A 25,264-nucleotide genomic window follows, 5' to 3' on the forward strand; every position below is an offset into this window, starting at 1 on the left:
ATTACGTAGTATTCAATAAAATGTTAATATTGCCACTTCAAGGCATTGAAACAATAAAAATTATACGTATTTATTAGTAATTCAGTTTCTTAATCGTGATTAGAGAAGGAATATTGGTTCACGTTTTCTGTAGAAATTGATGTTTTAAGATCTAAAAATAAGTTTATAGCCCAAGTATTTAGTGTGTGAACAGAATATCTCGAAATGAAATTAAGCTGAAAATTCAAATTTGGGACCTTTGAGACAATTATCTGGTTTTTCCGCGAAAAACCGGTTTTTCTAAAAATGGCTTCACTGATTTTCTTTGACTTCCATTGTCTTAAAAATATACATTTTTATATGTAATGTTTTTCCAGAAAAATCGCAGAAGCACCGCAGCACTTATTATTATTATTATTGCTTATTGTGCCTCCCCATTTTGAATCTAATACTTGAAACCTCCCCTTCTAAAAAGGTTAAGGAGTTTCCCTAATAGTTCTTTTTGCGCTACAATCTCATTTGGTCTCAAATAGCCAATCACTCGATTGCAACACAATCGAACAACAGGTGTAAGGCCGTCTCCTGACACAGTCTACACAATGGTTTCGAGCTAATAAAGCCCCACCTTGTACAGAACTGCTTCTTAAACCTACCGTGTCCCGTGAATAGGCCTGTAATCAGAGTAATCTGATTTCTACCCAAACACAGGGTCTCTTTGGTTCTTTGCTTACACAGCCAAGGCAAGCAATAGTCTTGCTGCTGTGTTTAACCCTAGGACACATCACTCAGTTCTTTTCATGCTGCTCCCTCCAGATCCAATCTCTGAGAGCCGCACGAACACGAAACCCTTGGTGATCCTTAGGACAGGCTCCGGGCCATTCCTGGCCAGTCGACAAGCTTTCTCATTCCCCTTAAGCCCCACATGACCCGGCACTTATTCCAGCCGAACTTTATTGTGCCGAGCCAGTAGTTCTAGGGCCTTTCTACATTCACAGACTAGGGAAGAGGTCATTCTGAAGGAAACAAGAACCTTCAATGCAGCCTGGCTGTCCGAAAAGATGCAGATTTGATCCATCCGCAGGTTTTCCTCAGCACATATTTTAATTGCAAAGACAACATAGTACAGTTAATACACCTTACACAATCAGTGCGTAAAAAAAAACAAAAAATAGCTATTTTGTACTGAATTATAAAAGTTTCAAAATTCATGGAGATTGCAGATCATCATTTGATTCTAATGTTGAACATATTTAGGTAAATATATTATTTTAGGGAAGTATTATAATAATTACCTAAATAATCGAGAAATAAAAACCTTAGAACATGAATATTCGATTAAAACTGTCTTTAATTTGAAACAATTAATGAAATATTTATATATTTATTGTTCACTCTTTTCATCATTTGTTACTAGCAAAGATTCAGTTGTATTTAGATTAAGATTTGTAGCAATGAAGTGTTGCCTGAATTTAGGACATCAAATTCTAAATAATGGTCTTCATTATATGCAGAAAATATTTTTATTGTTGTTAACCTAGGAATACTGCGTTGTAATGTAGATCTGTTATATCCTTTACTGTTCTACCTAGGCTTTCTATAGAATATTCTGAGAAAAAAGCGGTGAGCCTTGGTCCAGATCTCTTCCCAAAGTGTTCTCTCAATCACAAGATGAAGAGCTGTATGATTGAAGACTACCTAAATCGTGGATGTAGGAAAAATTTGCTGTAGTCTTTGTTAGTTTGTTTCTTCAACCATTGCCTAGTACAGGGGTCGGCAACCCGCGGCTCGCGAGCCGCATGTGGCTCTTTTATCCAAATTTTGTGGCTCTTCAGCCTGTACAAAATAAATTGTATATTTCAATTTTATTGAAACAAATGAAAATTTCATTTATTAAAGTAAAGATATTTTCTCAAAAAGAATTTTAAATGTGATAGGTTTGAAATTGAATAGAATTATATTATAAAATACAGTACGTAATATATAGGACTGCCGTCATTTTCATTCCAATACAGGGTTAGTTATTATTTATTCGTTTATTTACTTTGCAATATGTGAAAATATATATATAAAACATTTAAATGTTATTGAATATCATAAATAATAATTTGTGAATACAAATAATCTATTAGAACTTTTTACTCTATCATCCTTGCGACTCTTGGTAAGATTTATTAAAATTATTTAAGGAGAAATGGCTCTCTACTTAAAATAGGTTGCCGACCCCTGTTCTTGTAGGTTCACTCCATTATTTTGCTGTTTATATTTGGCCCCCGCAAATATTCTTTTTTTTTTAGAAGTGCAGGAAAATCAGCGATAGTTACATTAATATATGAGCCGTTCACTGCACTAATCAATTAACTCCATTTTTTTGAAATATCTTAAATTTAAGTGTCAAAAGCACTTGGATCAGTCATAGCTTTTTATATTTATAATAAATTTTTCAAGTAATAAAGATTAACACCATTAAACGACCAAAATTCTGTTGGCCATTGAATAATAAATAATTTATTTCAGAAGCCATTTTGATGTAACACCGTGCTGTAATGTATATCGTTGCAATGATAATAATAATAATAGCCATTTATTGTTTTGATTTACAAATTGACATTTTTCATTTTTCATTTTTTTTTCTTTTTACCCAATTATAATACATAAACAAATCGGCTGTAAGCCGTGGCACCTTTAAAGGTTAGAGTGCTGTTAATACTCTAGTTAAATGCGTTAGATAAACAATAAAGTGAAAAAATAGAAATTATAAAGTTAAGTTCCTTTTTGCAGAATAAAATAATTTTTTCTTTCCTGTTATTATGTACATTTTTTAGCTTTGTTTTAATTGAACTGATTTTTACTCCTATTTACACTCAAATCATATTTATAATTCAATTTCATGGATACATTTAAATTTCTTATATATTGAATTTTTTCATAAATTTTACTTATTTCACTTATTATCTCTTTACACTCTTGTATTTTATCATCACCTATTTACTTTACACTGATTTGATTTAATAACTTGAGTTAGTCCTGGTATAGCCACACTGTCGAATACACGGTTTTCAATCTTTCCCATTCTCTTCTATCTCTAGCTACTCTCATCCAGGTAACTCCCCCACAAACTTTTCTAAACTCTTCTTCCCAGGTGCGGGATGGTCTTCCTCGTTTTCTTTTCATTTCTCTGGGATACCATTCTATAATTTTTTTGGACCACCTCTCATCTTTTGTTCTTACTATGTGCCCTGCCCAGTTCCATTTTCTTTCTGTCACTATTTTACCGACATCCACCAGAAGTGATTGTTCTGTTATCCACTGTTTCTTTTTTTTATCCTTTCTAGTAATTCCTAGCATTATTCTTGCCATCGATCTCACAGTCACTCTTAGTTTTTTTATTATTTTTGCACTTAAGGTCCATGTTTCACAACCATATATAATAGTTGGCAGCACACATGTTCTGAATAGTTTTGCCTTGTGCTCTATTTCCACTTTGGATCGTAACAGATGTTTATATTTATTAAATGCTGACCATCCTAAGCTGCATCTTCTTACCACTTCTTCCCATTCTCCTTCTTTTGTGATTTTCTGCCCCAGGTAAATAAAACTATCAGTACTCTCTATCTCTTCTTCTCCTATTTTCAGTATTTGAATATTTTCGTCACAATTTAAATACATAATTTTTGTTTTCTTCCCATTTATTGCTAAACCTACTTTTGTTACCTCTCTAACCAAGTCTTCTAACATAGCTTTTACTTCCAATATGCTCTTCCCTATCAATACAATATCATCCGCAAATTTCAGGACATTCAACCATTCTCCATTTATTCTTACTCCTCTCCCCTGCCATTCCAGATCACTAAAGGCTTCGTCTAGTATCACATTGAAGACTTTTGCAGATGGTACGTCGCCTTGTCTTAGGCCTCTCTTTATCTCTATTTCTCGTCCAGTATTTTCAATTTTAAAAAACAACTTGGCCTTTCCATAAATACATTCGAATATATTCATGTATATTTTTTCTATTCCTCGATTTTTCAGTGTTTTCAGTATAACATCTATTTTCACACGGTCAAAAGCCTTTTCGAAATCGATGAAGATCGTTGCAATGATTCAACTAAAATTCAGTAGCAGGTACTGAATGACAGCGGTAAATTTATTTGAATTTATATTATAAACAGGAATTATAAAAAAAAAACAATATACATTATTTCATCGCATTTCTGCACTTCTTGTTTTTATGGAGTTAATCGAGTTGTGCAGTGAACGGCTTATCTGATAAAAATCGATTAATTGCGTTTAGTATAAAAGTTGCTCAAGTAGAATTGGAATTGAAGCAATCTGGGACTCATATTATAGAATTCAACTTGAATAAGCAATTGGCTCATGTTCACGACGAAGGGCTGAAATTCTTTTGACTGTTTGAATTATTACTCGGATATTCGTTTTATCGGTAATATTTCTATTAATTCTGAGAGTGAGGTTAGTGTAGCGAAAAATATTTATGGTTTCAAAGATTAAAAAAAAAAAATTAATTAAAAAATGTAATAATAAAACAAAGAGTTAAGCTTTTCAAATTATAATAGGCCAAGGGTGGAATATTTCATTAGCGCTAGATAGGATAACCAACTAGGGGATGTTATATTGTCTTTATAAAAAATATGAAAGGGTCAGAGCCCCACTGTCGTCCTGTTATTTAATGAATTATTATTATTTAAAGCAATTTAAAATATAAAAAAAAAACCCTCGCCATGTTTTTTTAGGAAATGAATTGTTATAACGTGTGTGGGATTTTGCGGAATTTCAATTAAGGGAAGATGGTTGCATAATTTTGTTCCGTAATTCTAGGGTATATCTTAATCCGCAAAAGTTGGCCGTTATTTACACGTATTTAATGAAAATAATTTTTTTTTTTTTTAATTATTTATTTCCGAATAGTTGGCAGCCTTGCCACTATCCAATGTTTATTCAACATTTTTAAGTTTCTTTAAAAGAGAAAGAAATTGGACTTTTTACTGTCAAAGTTCTCATTATCGAAGTTATTTTCAAATTTCTTTTCTTTTTTAATTTTTGAGAGGGATAATTTTTGAAATTGAGTCGAAAAGAAAGAAAAACGAACGTTATTCTCTCAATAGCGTATTAGGAAATGTTCATATTTTTCAGAAAATTCGTTTAAATGTATTCTCTTGATAGAGGATGGGTGGATCTCTTCTAAAGTGTTAAGAATTAGGTATCACTTAACATTTTTGGAATTTGAAGAAAATTTGTGAGTAATAATAATAAATACATTTATTTGCTTTTTTTTTTTTATAAAATACAATTTTTATAAAATACGAGGGTCGTTTGAAAAGTCCGTGCAAAGTCAGAGAGATAGCACCACTGGCGCGTATCGAGGTTATGTTTAGTTAGTAGCATCTCTTGGAAGAACACACACCAAGTTTCAGCCAGATCGGTCTATTTCTTTGTGTTTGGCATTCGTTTGAATCGAGGAAGTCGAGTGATTTTCAAAAAATGGACGAAAAAGAATTTCGTGTGTTGATTAAACACTACTTTATGAAAGGCAAAACGCCTCAGGAGACTAAAGAGAAGCTTGATAAACATTATGGTGACTCTGCACCTTCGATTAGAACAGTTTATAAGTGGTTTCCAAAATTTTCGGAGTGGCCATATGGGCACAAGTGACGCTGAACGTTCTGGACGCCCTGTTGAGGTTACTACTCCAGAAATCATTGATAAAATCCATGATATGGTGATGGATGACAGAAGAGTGAAGGTGCGTGAGATTGCTAGTGCTGTGGGCACCTCGAATGAACGGGAACATAATATTTTGCATCAACATTTGGACATGACAAAGCTATCCGCAAGATGGGTGCCGCGATTGCTCACAAAAACGAAATCGTGTGAAGTGTTGCAAGGACGGTTTGCAGCTGTTCCAGAAGAATCCGCAGGACTTTAAGCGTCGTCTCGTCACTGTGGATGAAACATGGATACATCACTACACTCCTGAGACCAAAGAACAATCTAAACAATGGGTTACCAAGGGGGAATCTGCGCCAAAAAAGGCGAAGACCGTTCCTTCGGCCGGAAAGATTATGGCGACTGTCTTTTGGGATGGATTCGCAAGGAATAATCCTCATCGACTATCTGGAAAAGGGTAAAACTATTACAGGTGCATATTATTGGACCGTTTGAAAACCGAGCTGCAAGAAAAACGCCCACGATTGGCCTACAAAAAAGTCCTTTTCCATCACTACAACGCACCATCATACAAAATACAAACAAACAAACCACAAATAAACAAATTAATTCTAATACACACACACAAAAAAAAAGCATTCTTTTAATTAATTATCAATAATCGATATATCACACTATATCGATACAGTAGTTAATGTCGAGAAGAATTATAGCCAACGTTGGATCTCTTCTTTTTTTATTACACATTTTTTTGTGAACAAAGATACAGATTTTAATTGTTTTTCACTTAAAAAATTTAAGAGGAAATCAAACCGGTCTAAATAACTATAATTATCAGGCAAAATATACTGACCAATATATTTTGTTCTGAGACTACTGAAGAATTTTACATTCAATCAGAAAATGAGCGACTGTGTTACGCAAATTTAGTGAGCAAAGCTTGCAGTTAATTTCAGGATTGTACGGTATTTGTAAATTTTATTTTTCTGCAACCAAGTAGGAATGTTCTCATTACTCAATTAAAATCAGCTGTGTAATGCCCAACTTTACCTCACTAGTGGGGGTAAATTCCCATTAGTGTCACTTTCCTCACTAGTGAGGGGAAAAACTTTATTGTGCTTCCTTGATATAAGAAGTTTTGTTATTAAATATTTTCTGTAAAACTCTAATAAGCTTATTTAAATTTATTTTATCTAAATAATTAAAAAACGAATATTTAAAAAATAAAATAAAAATTGAAAGAAATATAGAAATAAAAATAATACTTTAATAAATAATTAGATATTTTTAATTATAACAGTTAAAAAGGTTATAGTGTTACCTTATAGAAATTTAAAATGGATTCTAGTGATTCCTGTTTAGTTTTTTTTAGTTAATAACCCTAATGGTTGCAGAAAAAATATAATATTTAACTCGAGTGCAAAGTATTTTCCTCACACTCGGCAATTTGCACTTGCACTGGCCTCGCTTCGCTCACTCGAGCGTGCAAACCCTGCCTCGCGTGAGGAAAAGTACTACTTTCCGCACTTGTTAAATAAATAACTATTTTTAAATTAATCCGTGGTAATTTTGCATTGGCTACTCTAATTAGTGAAAGAATTTTAGCAAATTCAAACTCTTACATTTAACCTTAAATACGATTCATCATCATGAAAATTACTGATAAATCTGATGTAGCTGTATTATATCAGGATCTACAATTATAGATTTTATTAATATCTATATTAATCAAGTGCAACTTATGGTATATGCATTATTTATATTCTTTTTACTCTTTTTCACCTGATTATAGTTGTTAGACTTCCATAAATCCGTTGCTCTAATTTTTTCAAGTGAACTCAAAAGAGTTACAAGAGAACTACACCTGTTAAAGGGCATTAAGTGGCAGTTAACCAATTTATACAATCTGTCTTTACACAATCTGGGTATACGAGCATCACCCATCTGTAACATGACCATCCACCAATTGATCAGTCTGACAAATACCTGAAAATCCATGTGAACCCAGCCGGTTTCAAATCTAACCAAAGCTGCAGGAGTTGTTCCTGGCAGCTGCAATAATGATTTGAAGAAGAGGATTTGAACTTTATCAAGTGAAGAAAATTTATAAGTTAGAACTTTGAGAATAGAAGTTAGAGACAGTCGAGAAAGTCTAGTGTTCACAGCCGATTGGAAGGTATTCCAATCATGCAGTTGTATTTTTTCAATAATCGGTCCTTTATCTTGAACAAGCGCTCGAATAGGAATGGTTTGTATTCTTTCCAGCCACATGTCTCACATATTAGATTATTGGGTTTCAAATAATTTTAAACAAAGCACTTTGTATAAGAACAGAATTCTTGATTACTTTCCTACTCTTAGGGCACTGGAGAGGTCCTTAAAGGACTGAGGGACTCTTCAATTATTCTACTCCATTGGTCCGCGGTCTAATGCTGTGGTTCGCCAACCTCTCACCACTATCTTTCCCCAGGTGTTCCTCCAAGCCAAATGAAATAGGGAACTTGCCCTCTTCTTCTACTGCTTAGTTTCCTAGACCATCCTTCGTGGCAAACGTTTGGGATCTATCCAATCCCAGATAACTTCCCTATCTTTTTTTTTTTGCTCTCTTCTTTATTTAATTTTTTTGTTCCAACTCACCAAATCAGGATCTCGCAAGTATGCTGCTTAGAATTCTTGATGATTATTTAAGTAAATGGATGAACTAAATTGTTAATATTTAGTAGACATCATATTATCTTAGGCAAAAGGAGAGAGATAACTTATCAATCGTTTGAAGCCAAACTTGGTTGAACTCTCTTTCTAATCTTAGGCTGGAAACATAGTGGAGCGGTGAGCAAAGCCGGCGATGATAATTGCTTCAACTCAAAGAGAGCGACGAGCAGCTAGCAAAGAGTCGCTGTGCACATAGTGACGAGTTTAGCCGCGTTTCTCCTTTCGAGGAGTCAAGATGGAGGAACTATTTCTATATGAAAATTCTTTCTTTAAAATTTGGTATTTAGAGCCGCTTAGTAGCAGGAGCTGCAGTGTTCCTTGATATAAACAGGACTAGAAATGAACATGGTGAATTTCATCACTTGTACCAACAACTTCGGGAGCATCCTTCGGGAGTTTCGTGCATATTTTCGAATGTCTATTTCAACATTTGATTGCATACTAACCAGTGTTGAAGGCATGTTAATCAAGAAAGGACGAATTTCATTGTTAACCCCATTAATCCTGTCCCATTCCTTATCCAACACAAATCGGTTGTGATGTAGAGGATCCTTTTGGTCCCACAGAGATTTATTTAAAAAAACTACACCAATAAATGCAGCAATATCCCATTTTAACCTAGAAAATTGAGAGCAAAGAAATCAAACATGTCATAACGCGTTGCTCTACTCTCTCTCTTGGTAGCGTTGCTCTATCTTCGCTTTGCTCCCCACTATGCGCGGTTCCATATGTTAACTTGTGTTTGTTTTCGCCGTTTTGCTCGCCGCTCCACTGTGTTTCCAGCCTTAAGAGAGAAATATTCTCTCTTACACCTCATTTTTTTTTGACATCGAGTTTTGGTCTTCATGAACACATTTTTACCTAGTAACTCCATACTTTCTTAATTGGAACCCTACCGAAGCTAGATGTGCTAAGTAATTGTTTCTTCTAATTCTGCGCACTTTCTTTATTAAAAGTAACGTAAAGTAATTGCCTATTTTTTCAGGCCGGCTTTACGTCTAACTACTGTAATAGTCTTGTTTAGTTAGTGGTATTAATTGCCATGTGATATAAAAAAAACGTATCTTAAGTTGAGTTGTAAAACTAAAATTATATAAAAACCGGATAAAGAATATCTGGAACAATTCTAGAGTTCTTTCCTTTGTAATAGTAGAGTTTGTTACACTGGCGACGACTAAAAGAAATTATGGCACCTCCAAAGAATAGGAGTTCTTAAGGATCTGCTTGCAGGTCACCAGGGTATGAATAAAATGAAATCTATAGTTCGCTCTAATGTTTGGTGGCCATCAGTGGTTAAAGAAATAGAAAACTTTGTCAACGCATACCATGCTTGCCGGAGCCAGCGAAGGCTATCTTGAAATCTTGGCAAACTACAGAACGGCTCTGAGATAGAATTCACGTCGATTACTGTGGGCTCTTCTGTGGGAAGATGTTTGTGATAATAACCGACGCTTTTTCTAAATGGCCAGAAGTGTTTCTTATGGGTGGTAGCACCGATTCACACGCTACCATTCAAAAGATACGAGGAACTATTGCCAGGTTTGGTATTCCGCAAGTTTTAGTTACTGATAATGGCCCGCGATTCAATAGCCAGGAATTTCAAGATTTTTGCTCTATTAATGGAATAAGACACGTACAATCAACTCCGTATCACCCTGCTAGCAATGGAGCGGCAGAAAATTAAAAGTAAAATCTTTTAAACTCGGCATAAAGAAACTAATGGTCGGGAGCAAAGGAAAGGCAAACTTACGAGACTTCTGTGAGTAGGTACCTGTATCACTACAGAACGTCGGAACATTCCACTACGGGAGTAACTCCGGCAAATCTAATGTTTAGACGAGAGCTTCGTACGCGCTGGGATGCTTTGCAAGCACACAAGCAAGAAACATCCCAATACAAAGAACATCACAACACAGAGTTTGCGATAGGGGACATAGTGTACGCCCGCGATTTCATTGATCCAGCTCACTGGAGTTGGAGGAAAGCACAAATGGAAGAAGAATTAGGGTGTACTTATTAAAAGAAATGGAGGGTGATGGGCTTTGGAGGCGGTACGTCGATCGGTTACTAAAGACAGGTTCGGATGGTTTTGAGCCTCATCTACAAAGTGACCGAACGAGCGGAGGTGAAGAAGATGCGGAAGTGGCGCAGGGAGATTTGCCAGAGACAGTAAGTGTCACTCGTTCGGGACGTCGATTTAGAAAAGATTGAGGGGTGAGGGATAGCAAGGTAATTCAGAGGGGAGAAGTGAAATATTAATTGCCATGTGATATAAAAAATGTATGATGATTGATGAGTTGAGTTGTAAAACTGTATTGTATAAAAACTGGATAAAGAGTATCTGGAACAATTCTAGAGTTCTTTCCTTTGTAATAGTAGAGTTATTATAACTACCAATTAGGTGTCGTGGACGGAGGCGACTAGCAAACATAGTTTACTGTAAATTTCTTTTATTAACCATTAAATAAAATCTAAGGCCTAAGACGGGGAATCGAACCCAGTACCACACAGTCATATTAGCTTTGCAGGTCCCGCCTCTAACCGCTCGGCTACCGTGGCGCCTTCACTTTCTTTATTATTCATATATAAAGAGATTAATTTGACTTAGGTAATTATTCCTTATTCCATAGGCGCTCCTAAAAAAAAAAGTAAAAAGGAGAAGTACACACTACCAATGATCATAAAAAACGCAATAATCATAAAAAAAAAGAGGCACCATAAATAATAAAAGCGAAAAATACGAGTAGGCTGAACGTACAGAAATGAAGAGAAGAAATGGCGGGACCGGAAATATGGAATTTACGACCATGTTATTAAGATAACGCCATCGCAAGTTTTCCATCACGAACAGGAAATCAGAGAAGAATCTGAAATTAACGACGTTAGGAGGCTAGAAATGATTGCATTGCCATTTTACCTGAGATTATTAAAGAAGATTGTATTCCGATGACATTGCTTGAAAACATCATAATTTGGAGAATTCTTTTCTTTTATAGATGTTGGGTCCTCCCTAAACATTTCAATCTTGGGATTTGGCTCTTTCGGGAATAGGTAGAGAAGGATCTAGCCCAGGGGCCCCCAAACCTTTTTACACAGGGGGTCAGGTTCATTGTCCCTCAGACCGTTGGAGGGCCGGACTATAAAACAAACTATTTTATAGTAAAAAAACGGGAACAAATAGAATATCTCCTTAACAAAAACTTACAGTTTTAAAAGTTAAGTATAAGGGTTGATTAAACACCAAAAGGTACACAAATCAGCAGTTCCCAACATTTCATTCATACTTCATTGATATAATTTAAGTAATTTTACTGCATTAACTTTTCCTTCACATTTTTTAGAATTTATTAGATGTCACAGACCCTTATGCTGGCCATTTTCGTCTACAAAATATTTACTCAAGTAGCACACCATTTAACTTAGATTGACTGTAATATCTATTTATCTATAATAATCAAACTATTAATCACAGGTGAAAAAGTAAACGTTATAAAAAATATAAAAAAAATAAGAGGCTAAAAAATTCATAAACTTTTTTTACATCAATGATTTTATGCATTTATTTTTATTTTTAAATAAAAATCATTGGTTTAAGTTCATTCTTCGATTAAAGTAATTGTTATTTTATGTTGTAGTCAAACGTTTGTAATAATAAGTAATAAATAATCTGGCTTTATCGCAAATAATATAGTTTTCTTCAATTACATTCTCAATCTAGGTGTTCTTCCCACAATGTTATATATATGTAATATAAAATAAAGAAAATAAAGATATGCATATTTTTAGGACAGCTAATTATTCCAGTATTTTACCATAAGTAAAATTAGGGGGACTAAATTAAATTACAATTGAGAAATGAGTAAATATTGTTGAATAATCTACTTGTTATTAAATGTATGTTATTTGTGCTCACGAATATTTCGGTAAGACGAATTTAAGACTGAAATATTGTTTTGAATCCTCCGTGATTGAAATTTAAAAAGTGGCCGACTCTAACTTTGTTTTTTTCTACTTTAACATGCATGTATATGTGACTACTCAGAATAATTCATCACTCATTTTATCATAATTATAATAAAAAAATATTATGAATGAACTGGCCAGCATAAGGGTCTGTGACATCTAATAAATTCTAAAAAATGTGAAGGAAAAGTTAATGCAGTAAAATTACTTAAATTATATCAATGAAGTATTAATGAAATGTTGGGAACTGCTGATTTGTGTACCTTTTGGCGTTTAATCAACCCTTATACTTAACTTTTAAAACTGTAAGTTTTTGTTAAGGAGATTTTTGAACCTTTTGGATAGATTTTCCTTTTTGTCTATTTGCAAAGTTACGTCTGCTTTACAGATTTTTTAAAATTTGGAATAAGCTATTCTATCATTATAACCTGATAAGGTGTTAAATCGGAACCGTAACTACCACTGGAGAGATCTTTTTAAAGAATGATTATAGTTGCGGTCCCCAAACCATCCTCAATAACCATTTTTTGGAGAAAGCGTTTTGAATAAAATAGGAAGGTATTTGTACGTAAATAGCAAAATTAAACTGCGATTTCAGTACTTCCTTTTAAGAGGAGCAAGAAAAATAAACTGCGATTACAGTACTTCTCCCTAAAAGGCAAAGATTTTGAATCGAACGACAATTCATTGATGTAAATCGGTTCACTCATTGATAATTTTAACGATTGCAGTACTTCCTCTTAGTAGGTGTAAGAGCATGATGGCACTTCTTTGGGTGGGGCGAACTCCCCTCCTTATGAGGCATAGCGTCGAGACTTTTAAAGTACAAATCTGTACAAAATTTCGATTCGAATGACACTTCATTCATGAAAATCGGTTCACGTGTCGATAATTTGAAACGATTGCTATACTTCCCCTTAACAAGTGTAAGAGCAAATCGTCGCTTTATTGTTAGGTAGGGGAGCCCTAACCCTATCATCCTACCAAATTTTATCAAAATCGGGCCAAGATTTACAGAGTAATTAGTAATAATAATTTTGGAGGGGGCCTTACATAAAGGGGGCTAACTCCTCTCCCATTCGATGTACAGGGCCGAGACCCCCAAAAGGCACATCTACATAAAATTCCGAATCGAATGACACCTCATTCATGAAAATCGGTTCACGCGTTTAGGCGCTACGTTGTTTACAAAAAAGGTAACAAGAACAACAACAACAAGAAGAAGAAGAAGAAGAACAAGAACAAGAACATTTTTTGAAAAAGCCGTTTTTGCTCATTTTCGGCAACTTTTTTCTCGAAACCTATTAGATCTGGGTGGTTGCAAAAAAATTACAGTTATAAAGGAGGATTTGCCCTATATTATAAAGAAAATTTGGGAATTTTATCTTTTATAGAAAAATAGAAAAAAATTGTCAAAGTTGGGTGTTTTTCAACGTTACACTTTTTCGTGCAGTTTTTGATGGTCAACCCTTATACAACTGTCCTACCGGACAGTTTTAATTTCAAATAAAGAACAAGTAAATTTAAATCAACAAACTGCCCAGTATTTCTGTGGGAACTATGGGCCTGCTTTTGGCTAATGAGATAGTCAATGTCCGGTTTAGTTATAGTGCTTTGCCTTTCTTCCTACTTCTGCTGTTATTTTACACTGTTTTTGGAGCCGGTGACGCGTTCATCCCGCGTCATCGGAAGTAGTACTGTACATGAACGACGCAGCGCTTTGCGGCACCGCCACATATAGTGATCCTCTTACTGACCACCTAGTGAAAGAGATGCCCCTTCCAGAAGTGCGGCGGGGGCCGGATAAATGACCTCAGGGGGCCGCATGTGGGCCGCGGGCCGTAGTTTGGGTACCCCTGATCTAACCAATTAATAGCTTTTACTAATATCCTAATCTAATTAAGGAACTTTTGGTTGATTTTGGGAGCTCCTAAATTTAGGTTTGAGGTTATATAATATGTATTTATTAAGTCGCCATCGATTCAGGAAGCATCTGTACAAGGTGGGGGCTTTATTAGCTCGGTACTGTTGTGCAGATTGTGTCAGGAAGAGGAGGAGTCACTTGTTGTTCGACTGCGTCGCAATTGAGTAGTTGCGCTGTGAATCCTTTGGCTCTTTGAGACTAAAGGAGATAGTAGCGCAAAAAGAACTAATAGGGAAAGACCTCAACCTCTTTAGTAAGGTAGGTTTCGTCTTATAGATCTAAGGGAAGGCACCAATAAGCCTGTTTTAGCTGCGGTGCCGTGGGGCGTAGGTCCCGTCCAAATATTGTAATCTAAGTGGCCATCTCTTATTATCTGTATTGGTTTTGAATTAATTACTCTAATTTGTAATTTTTAATATAAATTACGTGTAATTATCGAGGAATTTACAATGTATTGAAGTATTGCTGGATTCGGACATAACAAAACTAGAGAAAAAAAAAATTATTGTCAAGTAATTCGACATATTTTAAACATTAAGGTAAACTAATAAGGCGTAATTTACAGCCTTTTGTGTTCATCACTGCATACGACTTGCAGCAACAATCTGATGAAATTTTTGAATTTAATCCTGAGGGATTATTCTTTAATATTTTTCTTCTGAGGGTTTTTTTGAAAACGTGGCTAGCAATGCACAGCAGGAATTGATTACTCAAAAAGGGTGGAAGAGTTACGTTTTGGGCTGCGATTAATTTTAATAGAGAGATTTTTAATTTCTTTCACATCTGTTGTCTGCTTATAACAATACTTTCAGCATGAATTTTTTGTTTCATGCTCGACCACATTTAGCAAGAATTGGTTTTCAGTTATCTAGTAATTCTGTGTTTTAAAATGATCAGCATGTAATCCAGATTTTAAAGTCCGCTGAAAATCTACGGGATAAGCTGTCAAGTCCGAATAATCATGAGATGAAAGAAGTGGATTTGGCTGCTTGAGTAAGTTTTCATTTTAATTTAAATTTTGGAAAAGATAGAGCTGGTTTTTTGTCCGCCATATTGGTAAATTTATGCAATAGAAGGCATCAGTAGCTGTACCAAAATGTTGGTTTTTGCCTGCTCTCGTAAATGGTGAATGGTTTATGTTCAAACAAGACCAAAAATGCAATAAATAAATATGACCAGAAATGCGTCAAGTCGAGATTTAATCAGAGTGAGAAATATGTAAGGATTCCTCAGGATTATGTTCAGAACTTCATCATATCGATACCGCGCCCACTGAGTAATAATTAGGGAACGGATTCGTATGTATTTACATATTTTTCTCTAGGCAATTTACAGACGTTTTTCAACTAGAAGTATTCATACTGACACTTTTTAAGCCGTTTGAGTCTACTTTTATTTCACATATTTGGATGTTATCGCATATTTATACATATTTGATTAAAATAAATAAATATTTCTACATATTTAATCAAAATATTTACATATTTTTTCATATTTTTCATTTTGGGCATATTTTCATAATTGGGAGGTGGTTGACAGGAACTGTGAACCACAGACTGTAGGGCTGTGAATCACAGTGGGTACAATGGTTATTGTAATTTACACAGAATGCTGCTAAACAGTGACGGGCACTTGTTAGTTCTTTGAAGTTGTCTGTTCTTTCAGCTCGTTCGTTGAAGTGTCCAATTCATTTCGTTCGGTCACTTAGTGTATTCTTTTTTGGGTGAAATGCCACGAACATCGGCCTCAAACAAACAACTGGTTGCTAAATATCTTCGCGAGTTTCCAGCAGAACTTTTTCGAAGTGATGGAGACATTTTGTACTGCACAGCTTGTGACAAGCGCGTTTCTTGCTCTCAACGTTCTCAAGTCACCCAACATATTGCCACCGGATCGCACATAGAGAATAAAAACAGAAAGAAAGAGAGGACGTCCTATCAAGCCTTCCTTACATCTCCATCATCAAATAAGTCTACTCTGAGTACAGATCTGTGTCGGGCTTTGGTTAGAGCAGATATCCCTTTCCACAAACTTATTTATAATTGTAAAAATGTTCTTTTCTTGTATAAATAATTATAACTTGCCCCCCCCCCAAAAAAAATCCATTTTCATAAAAAAAATGTCCATTTTACTTAAATATTCCAGAAAATATTTTAAGAAAATCACATATTTTCCACATAATTGACGAAAATAAATGCATATTTTAATTAAATATTTGGCATTTTTAAATACATGAAATCCGTTCCTTAGTAATAATCCTTATTTAGTATCTTAAAAGTTGACAGTTATTCAAATTATTTACCAGTAATTTTTTTTTATTTTTTGTATGTCCATTGCTGACTTCATTAAATTGCTAATGCCTTTCTACAGTGTTATTTGCAGCAAAAATAATCCCTAACTAATGAGTTGTTAATGAGAAACCCGTACCGATCAACAGATGTGGTCATTTTTTTGCAATTAGCGTGCTGTAAAAAAAAAAAAAAAAAAAAAAGAAAAGCCATTTAATTATTAAAACCTCGTAACTCTAATTTAGGAGCTCACCAAATCCAGCCAGAATCACTAGAGAACAAACGGATATTTTGTAGAACAGTTTGCTTAAACCAGAGGTCGCCAAAGTGGTCTATATAGACCCCCCAGGGGTCTATTTTAACAAAAGTATGGGTCGATTGGGGGTTGAAGGAAAAACAATTTCGAACCCAATATAGCGAACCTTGCAAAGAAACACCAGGCACACCCAACTCATTAATTAAGAAGCAATATTGTAGTTATACTTTACTTATTATTTTTAATTATTTATAATTACTTATTATTTAATAAATATATATTTTTATTTTATTATTTTTTAATTTATTTTGTAATTTGCAATCTGTATAGATTGTATACAATAAGTAAATATGGAGAGAGTGATGAACTGGTGCGGGAGGAGAGCAGGAGGAGGGAAGCTACCCAGCGGTAGCACTCTCTATAGGAGAAGGATGACGTTTGGGTCTTCAGACTGCAAGGAAGTCGCGGGGCCATTGGCGATTCAGTCGGCGAGGAGTATTAGGGATGTCAGAGGAAGCGAGAGACAGTACAAGAGAATTAGAGCTAGTCGAGAGAGTAGTATGGAACTTTTGGTATTTAGTATTGGCGAGTTGGTCTATGAAGGTAATGTTGAGGTCGGTGTGAAGAGTGAGGTTAGTCACCGTAGAAAGGAGCGTCAACTATTAGTCGGAGGAGTTTTGATTGGAATATCTGTACTGTCCGTATGTTTGTAGGTTTGGCTGAACCCCGACAGTTCTGAAACCCACATAGGTTTGAGGATAGTACTGTATATTAAGCGTTTGAGATCAATGGGTAATTTGGAGCGTCGTCCAAGTAGTCTCTAAAGCAGTTTCGCACGTTTTGTCATTGCTTGTCTTTTAAGTCTAGTGTGTGGGTTCCACGTGAGTCGTTTGTCTATGTAGAGCCCAAGGTAGCTAGCTCCAGATCTGTACAAGGAAGAGGATTGCTGTAGAAGAGGATAGGTGGACAGGAGCACGTGGCGTGCTGGCAATTCTGTGAGTTCATTTTAATCCTCCACTTCTTGGCCCAGGGTTCTATTTTAAGTAGGTGTGTCTGTAACTTTTGTGAAGCTGATGAAGGATGTGTACTTGTGGGATTGCGGAGCCAGTACTAACTTGAAAGAATCTATCTGAAAGATAGGACTTAGAATTGAAAGTCTGCCTGGTTACAGTATTGTTCCACTTTGTAGAATTTAATTTGATACATCCACTTGACAGTTGGCAATGTAAGAAGATTGGAGTAAGACAGTTAGTTGGGAAATAGCTAGAATGAGGTTAGACAGGAACTAGATTTTTAAAAAAATTTCCCACAAAGTAAACTTGTAGAAAATTGTTAATATTCCTCTCGCCCGATATGTTATGCACGTTAATTAAAATATTATGAAATTATATACAGTATTTATTTGAAGTCGGCGCGAAGTCGGCAGGGTTCCCCTCCAGACGAGGGGAGTAAAACATAATAAGCGTTGTGTATTCCCTGGAGTGCTTCTGGAGGCCAACAGTAAGTGGTTGCTTTCTGCCGCCCCCGCCCCCCCAAAAAAATTCTACGCGTTGAAATTAACGACTACACTCAACCAACGAGTAGGTAGTATACAGAGGGGCCGGAAGTGGAGGAGGCGTTTTCACTTTAATGAAATATTCACCAAAGCAGGATGCTTGTTAGCCCGGAAATGTGGTTAGTCAGAAGAATGGTATTCTTTAGGAAGTTTTTGTTCACTTCTTTTTTTATATTATCTTATTTGACTATAATTCAATTTCCGGTGGTAACTTATATTTTGTAATTTGGCCATAGTATAAAGAATTATTTAAATAATCTCTATATAAAAGTGGAAATGACACCATTATTTCTGATATTAGGATTGTAATGCTGTCTAATGGGTACACCAGCGTGGCCAGCGGCAAGGAATTGAATTAAAAATCTATTAACTACCAATACTATATTTCAAATTATTTATTGAAATTTTTTAACCATTTTTGATAACAATTTACTTGTAATTTCTCGGCTTCTCCAAATTTCTCACAGTTAATGGAGCCGCATAAAAACAAGAGAAATAATTTTCTTCCGTTTCTTAACTGTCTTAAGATAGATTTGTTTGGGAAAAAAAAATGGTCTAAAAATGTAAGTTATAGATATACAGAAAGCAATGAGAGGGCAGTTCTTAAAGAATATGGAAGGGATTCATTTAAAAAACTCAAAATTTATAACACGAAGTTAAAAGACAATTTTTAGAGCATCATAAATCGAAAATCTTCAAATTCTATTAATAATGAATGGAAATAAAGTCAAATTTCAGTTATTGAATTTTAAAACATTGTTGAAAACATTTTTTAAAACTATTATTATTAATTTCTTTAAAATGTATACATTCTAATTTTAAATGTATGAATTTCTTGTGCTGATGGTCTAATGAAATCCGATATATCGGTTTACATTAACAAACTGACTTTACAAATTGTTGAAATAGTTATTTATTTAACAAGTGCGGAAAGTAGTACTTTAGTAGTAGCCTCGCTTCGCTCGCTCGTGCGTGCAAACCCTGCCTCGTGTGAGGAAAATACTTTACACTCGAGTTAAATATTATATTTTTTCTGCAACCATTAGATTTATTAACTAAAACTAAAATAAAAACTAAACAGGCATCACTAGAATCCATTTTAAATTTCTATAAGGTAACACTATAACCTTTTTAACTGTTATAATTAAAAATATCTAATTATTTATTAAAGTATTATTTTTATTTCTATTTTCCTTTCAATTTTTATTTTATTTTTTAATATTCGTTTTTTAATTATTAGTACATGGTCTTCAATACAAGTTTACTGCCGTCCACGACACCTAGTAAATGGTAGTTGGACGTTAAGCCCCGCCTGAAAAAATAGGCGATTACTTTACTTTTACAAGTTTACTGTCATGTATTGTATAGAGAGACCTTTAGTTACTACAGTTGCTATACATAATTTTATTTTTGATTTTGCATTAACTTCCAAACAATGAAAAGTTTGTAGCACTCATATGTTCTACTAAAACGAAACCCAATAGGCTTTGTCACACGTGGGATTCGAACTGGGGATCTCCCAATTACAAAGCCACGCTCTTGACCACTAGACCAACACCCGCCCATTCCTGGCAAGATATTCTTACCGTAATCATAGGTTAAGAAGTCTTGCATACGAGGTACATTAAAATGATGTGATGGTTACTTTTATTTGATGATAAAACAAATTTATCCTGATTCACCCACAACCATTACATTGCACTACATTTTTTAGAATCTTCAGTTATTATTATTATAGTTCTTTGCATCAACCAATAACATTTTTTTGCAGTCAGAGGACCACCTAAAACGTGTATTTCTGGTGGAAAATTAATATTGAAAACCGATCACAAATAGATAAAATTGTAACTTTGATCTTAAATATCTCGGCTAATATTAGGGATATCGAAACGTGGTTTTCATGTAGTTTTCATAATCATTGTTAAAACCAGTGGTCCTTATGAAACCCAGATCAGTTTTTTGGCCGTAACTCCGCCAAAAATGATGATACTGCATCGGGGGTGGAAAATTTGAAAACTAGACCAAAAAAAAAAAAATAGACCAAAAATAGTTTACTTCGTACGTTTTTTCGAAATTCCGCTTTCCTAAAAAGTTATTAGCGATTGGTGCGATTTAAATGGATCACCCTGTACAAACCCATTATTGCTACTGAAAACAAAACCCAATTGGTTAACGATTACCAAATTTTCTCAAATTTTGTTTCTCTCTATTGTTTAGGAGCAAAATATCAAACTTGCCTCACATTTTGGATGCAGTATAAAATAATTTTTTCTGACATTAGTGCCAAAGAAATCCTTTGAGGGCCAAAGTAGCCACGTTTTACGGTTGTACACTTGTAAGGTTACCCTATAAAACGAAATATTTGGTTATCATAAAAGAAGATAATAAGTTGCCGATTTTGCTAGACTCTAACAGGTACCTGGAGGATGAAATGTTAGCCTATCATTGCCGTAACCTTCTATTAGTTTGGCTGTGGTACCTTCCATCTTTACTCAGACCCACTTAGCCGTTCCAATATACTCGTACATGTATTGGCGGAGCTTCCTACTCCCATAAACTCTACTTTTACTGCCGATGATGCGTTTTTGATGACTCTTCTCCATCATCAGTTTGTCTAAAGGTTTTTTCCCCGATTTTTTATTCTACTTATAAGTAATAATAAAAAAATATATAGCTTTCTTAATATCCTAGATTTTTTTTTACTTCCATGGGTTTATTGAACCTTCATACTGCTTTTATGTTCAATTTTTCTCTTTAACTTTATAGATTTTTTTTTTTTAATAATTTGCAAAGAAGGGATTATCTCAGTTATTAGCTCGTACTGGATTGTAACGCACAGATCTAGGGTTCCAAACCAGCTCATACCCTTCTGCAGCTTCATATCCCTTTTGACCTGGATGTTGTCTTATTGGAATTTCGTGTGACAAGGAGGTGATCAATCTGGGAAGCCATATTTCCTTCTCCTTCCTGTCCGGCACTAGCTCATTGGCGTTTTGACATATTCATGTATTGCGAGTATCCGGGCCGTGGTTGACTTTGCAGACATTCATCCTTATGGATGAGTTCTGCTTGGCTGCAGACAATCCAAATGGTTGATTAAGAATAGAATAGAATAAATATTTATTATAATAAATATATACATAAAATAAATATAGAAGTGTAAATGTATTGTACATTTCAACCTTCTAATCTAGTGAAGAAAGAGAAAAGTTAGTTGAGGAAGATTGGAATGCAGGGAAAAAAGGAGAGGAAAAACCTGCAGCTAGTGTAGAGAGTTAGAGTAGGATATGTTTTAGTCTTCTGTATCCTGTATGTTGTAGAAGGATTTGTAGGAGGCTATGTCGCGGCAGAGTGGATTGGGATGGCAGTCTAGGATGGAAAGGAGTTTGAGCAGACGATTTTGGATATAGGAGTGTACCGAGGGATAATGGACGCATTCTCGTGGAGTGATTCAATTCTAGTACGTCGTGGAGAGTCTGTCGGTAGTCTGAGAAATTTGTTCTGTGTTGTACTGGAGTTTCTTGATGTTGCTACTACAAGTCCAGGCTCCAGGCGGAGCAGGCATAGAGCAACATCGGCCCTAGTGACTACTTTCTAGAGGAGGAGTTTGTTGGTCACAGTCATTTTGGAGACACGTGAGAGAAGAGGAAATAATAGTCGTATAGTCCAGTTTGCCTGAGTTCACTTTGTCCTGAACGTGCGTAGTGAAAGTCAGTTTGTTGTCCTAAAGTTAGCCCTAAGTACTTCACGTGGGTAGACCACGGAATGAGTGTGTTATTACATCTGATTTGTCGGTTAAAAGTGGGTCTGCGTTTTGGTGAAGAGTATAGCGTTAGTCTTGTCGTGGTTAATTTTAATTTTCCATTTGCTGCAGAATTTTGTTAGTCTGTCTATTGCAAGAGTAAAGTCTGGTGGTGATGGTGTCCATTCTCCAAGATGACGTGTAAAAGGCCACGTCATCAGCGTACAAGGGGCAAGGTTGACATGAGGAGTTTTGAGTAGAGGATTTATGTAGGTGATAAACAGGATAGGACCTAAGATGGAACCTTGGGGAACGCCTGCTGCGATTGGATAGGAGTATGAGGAAGCAGAGTTTAGGTGGATGGCAGTCTTTCTGTTTGGAGACGTAAGAGTGGAGGAGTTTAATGAGGTATACAGGAAAGTGGTATTCAATTAAGCGGAAGAGGAGTCCAGGATGCCAAACGTTGTCAAAGGCTTTTTCTAAGTCAAGTAGTACCATGCCAGTGGTTTTTTGAAGTGGAAGTTACGTGTGACGTCGTCTACTATTCGTGTGAGTTGGAGTTCAGTGGTGGTTGATTAGGGGCTCATCTACAGAGGATTGTAAGATGATATTGGATCTTTCATAGATCTTAATCATTAGGTTCGTTCCCTCATTTGGCGTTGAGATTGTGTTTTTGTTGTATCCCTCTCATTATGTCAGCATTTTGTTTAAAGATAAATTTTAGGTTTTGGTCTACTAATACTTTTACTTTATATAGGAAGTTAAGAGCTCAGTTTTTGTCGCTAGTTCCTATTTTCTGTTCGAATTGTTTGGTCCAGACACTTCTTCTACATAAATTCCCTTTCTCCCAATCAGTCTTTAGGTTTAATGAAACAAGCGTCCATCTGTGGGCGTAGTGAAGTTAGCGATGAAGAAAGTCCTGGCACAAAAGGAGCACAATGTTCTCTTCGGCTGAGAGTTCCTTCTAATAGAAGGACCTGCTCCATTTTTTTTTCCTTCTTCTCATCCCTCGTCATTTGTACTCTTCAACTACTCCTAGTTAGGAGATGGTCTGACACTGCCCTCTTCTACCCAGTAGAGCCAGCTGAGGTCCTGTTCGCCATAAGTCCTGTGCCACTTATCATTCTCCGTCCGAGTCTCAGCGGACTATTGCAATTGGTCTTAGTCATGGGCATCTATCTTGCTCTTGAGTAACAAATTGTCCTAAGTTCACAGTTCTTGTTCCTTACTGCCGACCTGCCCATGTCCTCTCTTCAGTTATTCTCCACTATAACAATGGCTGCTTTCTCTTCCCTAGTTAACCTGTCCTAGTTTGTTCTGTGGCTTTAAAAAGAAGTAAAAAATAAAGTCTACCTTAAGTTTCGTCTCTTTAGTATTATATCCTATACTTACAGTTTTGTCCACTTTTATCGGAGGAACTGTTGCTTGTGTGTTGCTGGATACAGCATCCTGCGACAACTGATTTTTTTTAACCTTAAATGAATTCGATTTCTTTTTCTTCCAAATCAACTCTTGCCTCCACAATATTCTTCTTACTATTTTAAATTAATTAAATGGAACAAGGTCTCTCTACTAACTTTTAAAAGACTTCGTTGTTCAGCACATGTTATCCACTGGTACAATTCCCTTATCCATCATTAAAGACTCATTCTTGTTTGGAAAATTAATTAAAAATTTCTAAATAATCTTCCTGTAGAAATGGTTAAATTGCTGTAAATAACTTTAGAAATCATATCACCTGCGCTGCAGAACTTTAGATCAGGAAAACCTAGCATTAAGGATGACATTGTGGAGTCAGCTAGTAATGCTTAGTAGGTAAAATTACGTACGCATGGGTAAGTGTGTTGATTGGGGAACTGGTAGAGGTTCTATCGAAACACCATTTTCTTTTATGTTATGGAGGGGAGATAACTTGAGGAGTTAGTTTAGTACGAGATTGGAAGGTTCAATGGCGGATAACCACTGGAAGGGAGGAGAGAAAAAAAATATTCTCTCTTTAAGGAGTTTATTTGCAAAGTTCAAAGGCAGGAGCCAGAAGGGGTTTTAGGGTTTGAATCTATTTCAGAAAAGAAATGGCAAAATCAAAGCTTTACATTAATGTGCTGTAAAAAAAGATATTGCAATTTAGATTATGTATTACTGAGGAAATTACAGCTCTAAGACAATTTGTCATTGCATTCTGAACATTAGTTTACGATTGTGAAATTGGACGATTCCCGTTAGAGAATCAATGCTGGCAGTGAATATTCATTGTTCCCCGTAATTAGAGAAAGGAAAAAAAGAGAAAAACATAAATACTGTCTTTATCACAATCTTCCTTTAACCAGTTAAGCGTGGAATTTACTTTTTTAAAAAAAATCCACAATGTGCGGAATTAAAATCAGACAATGACGTGTATACTGACGTCGAAAGCAGGAGGGCAAAACAACTAAAAGTTTACAACGTCCGTAATAGTCACTGCAAGCACTTTTTCTGCAATCTCTGAGGCTTGAGATTACAGAGCATTCTGTGCTCATTCAAAATCTTGCACCGTTTCACGCGTATCCATTGCTCTAGTTAACTAGGGGACGCAAGAGCTTTTACCAAGGAAGAAAAAGAGCTTTGAATTCTGTGCAAAATGAAATCATGCTCGTACTGAGGTCTGAATCTCTATCTAAGAGGTAAAAACGGGCATTGCACAAGGGTTGAGAGCTTCTATTCGTGGGCCTAATTCCCAATCTCTAATGTGGAGACCAAACATGTACCAATTACTTATCATTTGGCTGACTCCCACCGCAGTTCTATTGGTGAGATAAAGGAAACATCCCACCAAATAATATTCTTATTGTATTTTATTAAAATTTCGAGTTTTTATAGTTAATGGCATTTTTATATTTTACACGAGTATACACGTCGAACGCACCGTACTAGAGATTTGGTTTGACGTCAAACACGCTTAACTGGTTAACATGCACTTAATTAGTAATATTGCAATTATTACCTTTATTTTTGGCTTTTTTTCAAGACAAGAGCTGTGGGGTTCAGCCAAACCTAAAAAACATACGGACAGTACAAACATTTCAGTCGAAACTCCTCCGACAGATAGCTGACGCTCCTTTCTACGGTGACTAATCTCACTCTTCACAACGACCTCAACATCCCCTTCATAGACCAACTCGCCAAG

At 35.4% G+C, this 25,264-nt stretch overlaps 1 protein-coding gene across 15 annotated transcripts in view; it reads left to right on the forward strand.

The window, feature by feature from the left end:
- Positions 1–25,264, forward strand: part of CASK (peripheral plasma membrane protein CASK) — an 820,695-nt gene that overhangs the window by 297,435 nt on the left and 497,996 nt on the right. The window lies entirely within an intron of this gene.

The sequence above is a fragment of the Rhodnius prolixus genome, unplaced genomic scaffold (genome assembly GCF_049639745.1).
Source record: "Rhodnius prolixus isolate KJV_2025 unplaced genomic scaffold, Rpr scaffold_5, whole genome shotgun sequence".
NCBI classification, from domain to species: Eukaryota; Metazoa; Arthropoda; class Insecta; order Hemiptera; family Reduviidae; genus Rhodnius; species Rhodnius prolixus.